At 51.6% G+C, this 12,374-nt stretch overlaps 2 pseudogenes; both read left to right on the forward strand.

The window, feature by feature from the left end:
- Positions 1-1,755: 1,755 nt before the first annotated feature.
- LOC149120106 (peroxisomal succinyl-coenzyme A thioesterase pseudogene) lies at positions 1,756-2,887 on the forward strand (annotated as a pseudogene).
- Positions 2,888-10,856: 7,969 nt separating this feature from the next.
- LOC138847220 (peroxisomal succinyl-coenzyme A thioesterase pseudogene) lies at positions 10,857-11,949 on the forward strand (annotated as a pseudogene).
- Positions 11,950-12,374: the final 425 nt, after the last annotated feature.

A 12,374-nucleotide genomic window follows, 5' to 3' on the forward strand; every position in this document is an offset into this window, starting at 1 on the left:
GATGGGGCATACGCTGTGGCACAGCGGGTTATGCCATGGTCTGAAGTGCTGTCATCCCATATGGATGCCGGTTCTAGTCCTGGCTGCTCCTCTTCTGATCCAGCTCTCTGCTGTGGCCTGGGAAAGCAGTAGAAGATGGCCCAAGTCCTTGGGCCCCTGCACCCATGTGGGAGACCCGGAAGAAGCTGCTGGCTTCAGATTGGCACAGCTCCGGCCATTGCAGTCAATTGGGGAGTGAACCAGCGAATAGAAGACACCCACCCCCTTTGTCTCTCTGCCTCTCCTCTCTCTGTGTAACTCTTTCAAATAAATAAAATAAATCTTTTAAAAAAAGGCAAAAGAGGCCAGCGCCCCGGCTCACTAGGCTAATCCTCCGCCTAGCGGCGCTGGCACACCGGGTTCTAGTCCTGGTCGGGGCGCCAGATTCTGTCCCGGTTGCCCCTCTTCCAGGCCAGCTCTCTGCTGTGGCCAGGGAGTGCAGTGGAGGATGGCCCAGCTGCTTGGGCCCTGCACCCCATGGGAGACCATGAAAAGCACCTGGCTCCTGGCTCCTGCCATCGGAACAGCGCTGTTCGCCGGCCCCAGCGCGCCGGCCGCGGCGGCCATTAGAGGGTGTTTCTCTCTCTCACTGTCCATTCTGCCTGTCAAAAATAAATAAATAAATAAATAAATAAAAAATAAAAAAAAGGCAAAAGATTTTTTAATGTCTGTAACACTATTCCTAATAGTTCCAAACTGGGAACTACTGAATGCAGGAAAACAGACTAACTCTTTTACAATCTCACATGGAACACGATTGAGCCGTGCTGGTGAATGGCCTATAGCCATACCCAGCAATATAGATGATTCTCACAGATACCCGGAGTGAAAGAACACAAGCACTAGAGAAGACACGTTGCAGGATTCACTCCCGCAAAGTACAACGGGAAACTACCCAGAGGTGCTGCAGTCAGGATAGAGTACCTTCGGGAAAGAGAAAAACGCCTGGAGCAGGACTGCGGTGGCAGCAGGGGGGCCGGTACTGATGTTTAGGGACCCCTCTGCTTGGTTACATGGATTTGCTATGCTGGGCTTGTGACAGTTCACTGACCTCTGCCTGTGGGCTTTTTGTAAGTAAGTTTGCTACAGGGTCCCCCAAAATGCATGTGTTGGAAGGTGACTCCGCAAGTAACTTTGGAGAAAGTTCCAACAGTGGAGAAGTGGGACCATTCAGAGGCGGCTCTGCGTTCGTGCCCTAGTGGTGAGATTGGGTTGTTTGCCCCCGCGGCGGGCGGCTGATGAGATGACCAGTGTGTCCCCTCCCTCCGCCCTCTGGCCGGCTCTTTTGCCCTTCCACCGTGACACAGCAAGCAGGACCGCAGGCAAACGTGGACCCCCTCGCCCTGGGACTCAGCCTACAGAACCGCAGGAAAGACTTCTCTGTCCTTCCATCATCGCCCCGTCCCCGAATCCTGCCAGCGCAGCACACAATGGGCTGCGACGAAGGGCAACTTCAGGAAAAGGAATTGTTGAAGTCGCCGTGGAGCCCATGCAGGGGCTGGAGTTGGCTTTGCTGTCATTCACGTGCCCTATCCCCGCCAGCAGCGCTCCCAGCTTCCCCTCCATGAAGTGAGTGGTGAGAGGTGGGGATGTCCTCCCGGACCGGTTCCGCGCCGCCCAGAACCTCCGCGCGCTCCGGCCCCGCCCCGGCCGCCCCAACAGCCTCGCTCCCGTTACCTCAGAAGCAGCCCGGGCCTCTCACCTCGGGCGAGCCGCGCGCGGTGCCCTGGTTGGCAGACCCGACGCCCTCGGGGGCGGCGTAGCTCCCGAGCGCTCCCGGCTCCAGACGCGGTCGCGACTCTCAGCGCGCTCGCCGCGACCTCCGAGGGGGACTCCGGCCGCCACCTCCAGCTTCCTCCCTCCACGTCGGGATGGCGGCGACGGTGAGCGTGGAGCCCGCGGGCCCCTGCTGCTGGGACGAGCCGGTGCGCATCGCCGTGCGCGGCCTGGCCCCCGAGCAGCCGGTCACGCTGCGCGCGTCCCTGCGCGACGAGAAGGGCGCGCTCTTCCGGGCCCACGCGCGCTACTGCGCCGACGCCGGCGGCCAGCTGGACCTGGCGCGCGCGCCCGCGCTGGGCGGCAGCTTCGCGGGGCTCGAGCCCATGGGGCTCCTCTGGGCCCTGCAGCCCGACAGGCCCTTTTGGCTTCTGACCAAGCGGGACGTGCAGACGCCGCTGGCCGTGCAGCTGGAGGTGCTGGACGGCCACGCCCCGGAGCCCGGGCAGCTCCTGGCCCGCGCGCTGCTGGAGCGCCGCTTCCTGCCGCCGGGGGTGCGGCGCCAGCCGGTGCGCGCGGGCCGGGTGCGCGCCACGCTCTTCCTGCCGCCAGGTGAGCCGTCTGCTGTGCTACCTGCACCTGTCTTCCTGAGAGGGCGTCCCCTTGGCCCTTGTTCTTTCCCCCGTGGCTCCTTGATGTACACATCCGAGAGACAACAGCGCTGTAGGAAGCTGGTTAGGGAAGCAGACATCAGGCCTCGCCCCAACCCGCTCTAGCAGACCCTGAGTCTTGACAAGACCTCCTGCCCTGAGTGATTTCTCTGCACATTTAGGCTGGAGAGCAGCTGCTCATCCACCGTGCACCAGCCCCACAGTAGCAAGAGCAGGGAACTCGTTAGAGATGCAGCTTTCTGGCCCTATCCGATTTAATCCATCTGGACTGTGAATCTGCAAGCAGCAGTCTGAGTTGTGAACACCTTTCCATGGCGATCCCGAAGCAGCCAGACTCTGAAAACCACTGTCTAGAAAAATGGGCTTGAAAGCATGGTGTACTCAGAATTGTTCTCCCATGAGTGCCCAGCTGTTCCTGTCCCCTTGACTTGTGTATGTGCCCACAGGAACAGTGTGGTTAAGGGCCAGGAATGAGCAGGTTCATTTGATATGCAAGAGGGAAATTTTCCTGTGACCCGTTTGAGTGACCCTAATATCACTGTGAAACATGAAAGAAACGAAGTAAAATTGAGAAGTAGTTCTTTGGTAAACAATGTTAAAATAGTGTAACAGATACAAGTAACAAGCAAAGAACCAACAGTGCTAATGGGTGTATGATAAAAAGTCTCTCTCCAGTATGAAATCCTTCCACTTGACCTCAGGGGCAACCTCATCTCCTTCCAGATGATATACTATTTTTTTTTTATTTTATTTTACAGACAGTGTTAGACAGTGAGAGAGGCAGAGAGAGAGGTCTTCCTTCCGTTGGTTCACTCCCGAAATGGTCACCATGGCCGGCGATGTGCCGATTTGAAGCCAGGAGCCAGGTGTTTCATCCTGGTCTCCCATGCGGGTGCAGGGCCTAAGCACTTGGGCCATCCTCCACTGCCTTCCCGGGCCACAGCAGAGAGCTGGACTGGAAGAGGATCAACTTGGACATGGTCCGGCACCCCGACCGGTACTAGAACTCGGGTGCCGGCACCGCAGGCAGAGGATTAGCCTATTGAGCTACAGCGCCGGCCCAAAATAAACTTTTATTTTATTCTTTCTCACAAACTTTTTAAAGCACCCTTGTGTATGCCTACAAATATATGGAAGCATCAAATATAAGTAGTGTAAATAGTTGGGGAATGGTTGTTGTTGGCCATTTATGTAGGGAAAAAATTAGATCCCTACCTCACATCTTAAACAAAAATGAACTCCAGATGATTAAAGACCTATTTGTGAAAAAAAAAATAAAGTCAAAACTATTGGAAAAAAAATGTCATTCATATCTTAGGAAGGATTTCTTATGTAGATCCAGAAAGCAAAATCTATAAAGGAATTACAGAAACCTCAGTGAGACAAAGGTAAAATGTATGCAACAGAAGATGTTTATGATGCAGTAGACAAAATTATCAGAATCCAGAATTTTTTAATTTTTTAATTTTTTTATTTAATGAATGCATTTTTACATACATACCAGAATATTTTTTAAAAAATATAGATCAATGACATATAACTCTAGAAAAATGGGCAAAGGATAGAAGGTCAATTTTTAAAAAGGAAAAAATTCAATAAACCTATAAAGAGACTCTCAACTCCTACTTAGTGATCATAGAGAATACACTTTGCAGAGAAAGACTTTAGCCTAGCAATTAAAACACTGGGTTAGGAAGCCTGCATCCAGTATCAGATGGCCTGGGTTTGATTCCTGGCTCCAACTCCCAATTCCACCTTCCTGCCAATACAGACCCTGGGAGGTATCAGTGATGGCTAAAGTAGTTGGGTTCCTACCACCCATGTGGGAGACCTGAATGGAGTTCTTGGCTCCTGGCTTAGGCCCGGCCCAGCCCTGGCTTTTGCAGGCATTTGGTGCAATAAAGCAGCAGATAGGAGATCTCTCACTGTCTGTCTCTCAAATGAAAAAAAAAAAAAACTATTGTGAAATAACTTCTCATACCCTTAAACGCAAACATTAAAAAATCTAATGTCTCATCAGTGTGGGAGGGAGTGATTGTGCAGAAAACATGAGAGGTGATAAAAGCACACCTCTTACTATTGCAAACATGCCACCAACAAGGCTTCAGCTCAGAAAGGAAGGGGAGCGCTGATTATCAGTGCCTGCTGCACAACTGGAGTTCAATACTTATGTGCTGGGGGGCCAGGATTGTGGTGTAGCAGGTAAATATGCCACCTGCAGTGCCAGCATCCGTATGGGCACCAGTGTGTGTCCCAGCTGCTCCACTTCTGATCCAGCTCCCTGCTAATGGCCTGGAAAGGCAGTGGAAACTGGCCCAAATGCTTGCGGACCCTGCACCCACATGGGAAACCTGGATGAAGCTCTTGGCTTTGGCTTGGGCCAGCCCTGGCCATTGTGGCCATTCAGGGAGTGAACCAGCAGATGGAAGATTCTCTCTCTCTTTCTTTCTCTTTCTCTCTCTCTCTTCCTCCCCCCACTGTCATTGTCACTCTTCCTCGCTCTCAAACTCTGACTTTCAAACAAATTAAATAAAGGATTTTTTAAAAAAGCATTATTTGCTAAATGACTGAATAATAGAGAAATAATTGCCTACTGTAAAAGAAAGGCATCACAGTTACCCCTTCTTATCTGTGGATTCCAAATCTGTCGCTTAAACCAACCACAGATTGAAAATCTTCAAAAAACCACAAGAAACACTGTTCTTACTAAACAAGCACAGACTTTTTTCTTGTTGTTAATCCCCAAATAATGTAGTAAAACAACTATTTCCATAGCATGTTCATTGTTTGAGTTGTCCTTTGTAAGCTAGAGGCTTTAAAGTACCCAGAAATGACTGCAAATATCAAAGCTGTTTTAATATCAGATTTGAGTTTCTACTTTAAAAATAGAAGTAACATCTTAGCTACAAAGCGATTACTAGTTAGATATGAACTATTAAACATTTTCAAAGTTTCAGTCCTTCCTTTGATAACTTCTCTTTGGATGAATAAAGATTCTCATAGCAAACAAAATTTTGTTGTTTTATTTATACACATGGACCTTATGATCTAGTTTTTATAAAAACTCAAGAGATTATTTAGATGAAATATGTGATTTTTTTTTTTTTTTGACAGGCAGAGTGGACAGTGAGAGAGAGAGACCAAGAGAAAGGTCTTCCTTTTGCTATTGGTTCACCCTCCAACGGCCGCCGCGGCCGGCGCACTGCGCTGATCCGATGGCAGGAGCCAGGATCCAGGTGCTTTTCCTGGTCTCCCATGGGATGCAGGGCCCAAGCACCTGGGCCATCCTCCACTGCACACCCTGGCCACAGCAGAGGGCTGGCCTGGAAGAGAAGCAACCGGGACAGAATCTGGCGCCCCGACCGGGACTAGAACCCGGCGTGCCGGCGCCGCTAGGCGGAGGATTAGCCTAGTGAGCTGCGGCACCAGCCGAAATATGTAAGTGATTTTAACTATGATAAACATGATTGGGCCAGTGCCATGGCTTACTTGGTTAATCCTCCACCTTGTGATGCCGGTATCCCATATTGTCGGCGGGTTCTAGTTCCGGTTGCTCCTCTTCCAGGCCAGCTCTCTGCTGTGGCCCGGGAGGGCAGTGGAGGATGGCCCAAGTGCTTGGGTCCCTGCACCCGCAAGGGAGACTGGGAGGAAGCCCCTGGCTTCAGATCGGTGCAGCGCCGGCTGTGGTGGCCATTTGGGGAGTGAACCAATGGAAGGAAGACCTTTCTCTCGGTCTCTCTCTCTCTCTCTCACGGTCTATTACTCTACCTGTTAAATAAATTTTAGAAAATGATAAACATGAAAATAATTTAATATTCGTGTTATCAATGTCCACAATGAAATCTGTGTTGTTACACCTGCATCCCATATTGGAATGCTTGGCTTGGGTCCCAGCTCCTCCACCTACAGTCCTGCTGTTGCACACCCTGGGAGGTAGCAGATGATGGCTTGAGTGACAGGTCCCTACCACAAACGTGGGACATCAGGAATGAATTCCTGGCTCCTGACTTCAGCCTAGCCCAGCCCTAGCTGTTACAGGAATTTGAAGGGTGAACAAGGAAGTGGAAGATCTGTCTTGTTCTGTGCATTTCAAATAAATAAATTTTTTAAAAGAAAAACTTAATTTATGATTATTGTGTTTTGTTTCCTTGTTGACTTTTTTAGCGAGTAGGTGTTTGGTATCCCACACAGAGAGGGATGGCCTGCCTCTCCTCTCTTAGTGTAACTCTGACTTTCAGATAAATAAATCAATCTTTGAAAAAGAAGAAGAAGAAAGAAAGGCAGAAGCAGTGAGAGAGAAAGAGAGAGAGAGAGCGAGCTTCCATCCACTGGTTTACTCTCCAGATGGCCACTATGGCCAGAGCTATGCCAATCTGAAGCCAGGAGCCAGGAGATTCTTCCAGGTCTGCCATGTGCATGCAGGGTCCCAAGAACTTGGGACACCTTCCACTGCTTTCCCAGGACATAGCAGAGAGCTGGACTGGAAATGGAGTGGCCGGATCTCAAACCAGCGCCCACGTGGAATGCCAGCACTGCAGGCAGCGGCTTTATCCGCTACACTACAGCGCAGGCCCTGTAATTAATTTTTAATTAAAAAAAATTTGCTGGGGCAGGTGTTTAGCCTATTTGTTGGAATCCCCCAAATTCCATATTCGAGTACTGGGTTCAACCCCTGTCTCTGGCCCCTGACTCCAGATTTCTGCTAATGCAGAACCTGGGAAGCAGGAGTGATGGCTCAAGGGACTGGGTTCCTGACCTATGTGGGAGATCTGGATTGAGTTCCCAGCTTCTGACTTTGGCCTAGCCCAGCATTTGGGCAGTGAACCAGTGGACAGAAGCTGTCCCTGTGTATGTGTGTGTCTATCTCTGTTTCTCTGCCTGTAAAATAAATCCTGTTTTGAAACAATAAATTCTTGGAGCCGGCGCTGTTTCATAGTGGGCTAAGGCTCTGCCTGCAGCATCCCATATGGGCACCAGTTCGTGTCCTGGCTAGTCCTCTTCTGATCCAGCTCCCTGCTAATGTGCCTGGGAAAGCAGCAGAGGATGGCCCAAATCCTTGGGCCGCGGCACTCACATGGGAGACCTCTATGAAGCTCCTACTCCTGGCTTTGGCCTGGCTCAGCCCTGACTGTCATGGCCATTTAGGCAGTGAACCAGCAGATGGAGGATTGCTCCATCTCCCTCTCTATAAATAACTCTGCTTTCAAATAAAATAAATCTTTATAAAAATATAGGAAGCTCATGGTAGAGTAGTGGTATAAATAACTTAGCAGTGAACCAGCAGAAGGAAGATCTCCCCCTCTCTCCAATTCTGCCTTTCAAATAAAAATAAATAAATCTTAAAAAAAAAAAAAAAAAGAAGCGGACTCTGTTTTCCTTGAGCTTTGGTGGGATTCTGTGACTTCCTTGACCAACAGGGTATGACAGAATGATGCTACAAAGCTCCCAGACTCCTGGCAATGGATGGGAGACTTCTCTCTCCCCACTCTCTCTGTAACCCTACCTTCCAATTAAATAAATAAATACAATTTGAAAAAAAAACCCACATACATGATGAGATCTGTATATGCTTGTTACACCTGAAACTATATTCTATAAAACATGAAAAATCAGGTGTAGGTATTTTCTGCCACAGTAGTCAAGAAGGTGTTTGGTACCTGCATCCCTCATTAGAGCATCTGTGTTTGAGTTCCAGCTCTGATCTGGATTCCAGCTTCCTGCTAACATACCTGGGAAGCAGCAGGTGATGGCTCAGGCACCTGCATGCCTACCATCCACACAGAACTGGTTTGAGTTCCCAGCTCTTGGCTTCAGCCTGGCCTACTCCTGGCAGTTGTGGGCAGCTGGGGAACGGGAGATCTGTATCTCTATCTCAAATAAATAAATAAATAAATCTTTCAAAGGTGAAAAGTCTTCCTGGGTAAGGATTCAAGTTGTAAATATAGAGGCTTAGAGATCATCAGAAAACATCTTAAGGTAACTTAAAACCTCAGCAAAGGACAGAAAAGGGAAAATGAGGGAAGGCAGTTCTGCTCGCTGTACTATTTGCAAAATACTCCTGAAGGCCAGCGCTGTGGCACAGCAGGTGAATGCCACAGCATGCAGTGCCGGCATCCCATATGGGCGCCGGTTCGAGTCCCAGCTGCTCCACTACCAATCCAGCTCTCTGCTATGGCCTGGGAAAGCAGTAGAAGATGGCCCAAGTGCTTGGGCCCCTGCACCCACAAGGGAGACCCTGAAGTAGCTCCTGGTTTTGGATCAGCTCACCTCTGGCCATTGTGGTCATTTGGGGAGCGAACCAGCAGAGGGAGGATCTCTCTCTCTCTCTCGCTCTACCTCTCTCTGTAACTCTCTTTCAAATAAATAAAATAAATCTAAAAAAAAAAAAGAAGAAAAAAAATACTCCTGGTGTTTTGTACACATGTTAAACTTGGTATGCAAAAGATGAGACATTGATAAAGGGTAATAGTTTGTATATATGGGTAAAACACTACATATTTTTATATATACATATATGCATATAGCATATGTGTGTATATGGAGAAAATATACATCATACATTATGCCTACATACCTACAAAGCCATATTCAAAAGTTGGACATTTAGTATCTACCACAATCTACTAAGACTCAATATTCCCATTCTCTATGATACAGCAGTTCCAATCCCATGTTTCCACTATACTGTTTATGTCCATCAAAAGACAAAAGATGGGGCATACGCTGTGGCACAGCGGGTTAATGCCCTGGCCTGAAGTGCTGTCATCCCATATGGATGCCGGTTCTAGTCCTGGCTGCTGCTCTTCTGATCCAGCTCTCTGCTGTGACCTGGGAAAGCAGTAGAAGATGGCCCAAGTCCTTGGGCCCCTGCACCCATGTGGGAGACCCGGAAGAAGCTCCTGGCTCCTGGCTTCAGATTGGCACAGCTCCGGCCATTGCAGTCAATTGGGGAGTGAACCAGCGAATGGAAGACACACACCCCCCCATTGTCTCTCTGCCTCTCCTCTCTCTGTGTAACTCTTTCAAATAAATAAAATAAATCTTTTAAAAAAAGGCAAAAGAGGCCGGCGCCGCGGCTCACTAGGCTAATCCTCCGCCTAGCGGCGCCGGCACACCGAATTCCAGTCCTGGTCGGGGCACCAGATTCTGTCCCGGTTGCCCCTCTTCCAGGCCAGCCCTCTGCTGTGGCCAGGGAGTGCAGTGGAGGATGGCCCAGCTGCTTGGGCCCTGCACCCCATGGGAGACCATGAAAAGCACCTGGCTCCTGGCTCCTGCCATCCGGATCAGCGCGGTGCGCCGGCCACAGCGCGCGGGCCGCGGCGGCCATTAGAGTGTGAACCAACGGCAAAGGAAGACCTTTCTCTCTGTCTCTCTCTCTCGCTGTCCACTCTGCCTGTCAAAAATAAATAAATTAATTTAAAAAAAGGCAAAAGATTTTTTAATGTCTGTAACACTATTCCTAATAGTTCCAAACTGGGAACTACTGAATGCAGGAAAATAGACAAACTCTTTTACAATCACACATGGAACACGATTGAGCCGTGCTGGTGAATGGCCTATAACCATACCCAGCAATATAGATGATTCTCACAGATACCCGGAGTGAAAGAACACAAGCACTAGAGAAGACACGTTTCAGGATTCATTCCCGCAAAGTACAACGGGAAACTACCCAGAGGTGCTGCAGTCAGGATAGAGTACCTTCGGGAAAGAGAAAAACGCCTGGAGCAGGACTGCGGTGGCAGCAGGGGGGCCGGTACTGATGTTTAGGGACCCCTCTGCTTGGTTACATGGATTTGCTATGCTGGGCTTGTGACAGTTCACTGACCTCTGCCTGTGGGCTTTTTGTAAGTAAGTTTGCTACAGGGTCCCCCAAAATGCATGTGTTGGAAGGTGACTCCGCAAGTAACTTTGGAGAAAGTTCCAACAGTGGAGAAGTGGGACCATTCAGAGGCGGCTCTGCGTTCGTGCCCTAGTGGTGAGATTGGGTTGTTTGCCCCCGCGGCGGGCGGCTGATGAGATGACCAGTGTGTCCCCTCCCTCCGCCCTCTGGCCGGCTCTTTTGCCCTTCCTCCGTGACACAGCAAGCAGGACCGCAGGCAAACGTGGACCCCCTCGCCCTGGGACTCAGCCTACAGAACCGCAGGAAAGACATCTCTGTCCTTCCATCATCGCCCCGTCCCCGAATCCTGCCAGCGCAGCACACAATGGGCTGCGACGAAGGTCAACTTCAGGAAAAGGAATTGTTGAAGTCGCCGTGGAGCCCATGCAGGGGCTGGAGTTGGCTTTGCTGTCATTCACGTGCCCTATCCCCGCCAGCAGCGCTCCCAGCTTCCCCTCCATGAAGTGAGTGGTGAGAGGTGGGGATGTCCTCCCGGACCGGTTCCGCGCCGCCCAGAACCTCCGCGCGCCCCGGCCCCGCCCCGGCCGCCCCAACAGCCTCGCTCCCGTTATCTCAGACGCAGCCCGGGGCCTCTCACCTCGGGCGAGCCGCGCGCGGTGCCCTGGTTGGCAGCACCCGACGCCCTCGGGGGCGGCGTAGCTCCCGAGCGCTCCCAGCTCCAGACGCGGTCGCGACTCTCAGCGCGCTCGCCGCGACCTCCGAGGGGGACTCCGGCCGCCACCTCCAGCTTCCTCCCTCCACGTCGGGATGGCGGCGACGGTGAGCGTGGAGCCCGCGGGCCCCTGCTGCTGGGACGAGCCGGTGCGCATCGCCGTGCGCGGCCTGGCCCCCGAGCAGCCGGTCACGCTGCGCGCGTCCCTGCGCGACGAGAAGGGCGCGCTCTTCCGGGCCCACGCGCGCTACTGCGCCGACGCCGGCGGCCAGCTGGACCTGGCGCGCGCGCCCGCGCTGGGCGGCAGCTTCGCGGGGCTCGAGCCCATGGGGCTCCTCTGGGCCCTGCAGCCCGACAGGCCCTTCTGGCGTCTGACCAAGCGGGACGTGCAGACGCCGCTGGCCGTGCAGCTGGAGGTGCTGGACGGCCACGCCCCGGAGCCCGGGCAGCTCCTGGCCCGCGCGCTGCTGGAGCGCCGCTTCCTGCCGCCGGGGGTGCGGCGCCAGCCGGTGCGCGCGGGACGGGTGCGCGCCACGCTCTTCCTGCCGCCAGGTGAGCCGTCTGCTCTGCTACCTGCACCTGTCTTCCTGAGTGATTTCTCTGCACATTTAGGCTGGAGAGCAGCTGCTCATCCACCGTGCACCAGCCCCACAGTAGCAAGAGCAGGGAACTCGTTAGAGATGCAGCTTTCTGGCCCTATCCGATTTAATCCATCTGGACTGTGAATCTGCAAGCAGCAGTCTGAGTTGTGAACACCTTTCCATGGCGATCCCGAAGCAGCCGGACTCTGAAAACCACTGTCTAGAAAAATGGGCTTGAAAGCATGGTGTACTCAGAATTGCTCTCCCATGAGTGCCCAGCTGTTCCTGTCCCCTTGACTTGTGTATGTGCCCACAGGAACAGTGTGGTTAAGGGCCAGGAATGAGCAGGTTCATTTGATATGCAAGAGGGAAATTTTCCTGTGACCCGTTTGAGTGACCCTAATATCACTGTGAAACATGAAAGAAACGAAGTAAAATTGAGAAGTAGTTCTTTGGTAAACAATGTTAAAATAGTGTAACAGATACAAGTAACAAGCAAAGAACCAACAGTGCTAATGGGTGTATGATAAAAAGTCTCTCTCCAGTATGAAATCCTTCCACTTGACCTCAGGGGCAACCTCATCTCCTTCCAGATGATATACTATTTTTTTTTATTTTATTTTACAGACAGTGTTAGACAGTGAGAGAGGCAGAGAGAGAGGTCTTCCTTCCGTTGGTTCACTCCCGAAATGGTCACCATGGCCGGCGATGTGCCGATTTGAAGCCAGGAGCCAGGTGTTTCATCCTGGTCTCCCATGCGGGTGCAGGGCCTAAGCACTTGGGCCATCCTCCACTGCCTTCCCGGGCCACAG

The sequence above is a fragment of the Oryctolagus cuniculus genome, chromosome 20 (genome assembly GCF_051225735.1).
Source record: "Oryctolagus cuniculus isolate XC-2025 breed Fujian yellow rabbit chromosome 20, ASM5122573v1, whole genome shotgun sequence".
Classification (NCBI taxonomy): domain Eukaryota; kingdom Metazoa; phylum Chordata; class Mammalia; order Lagomorpha; family Leporidae; genus Oryctolagus; species Oryctolagus cuniculus.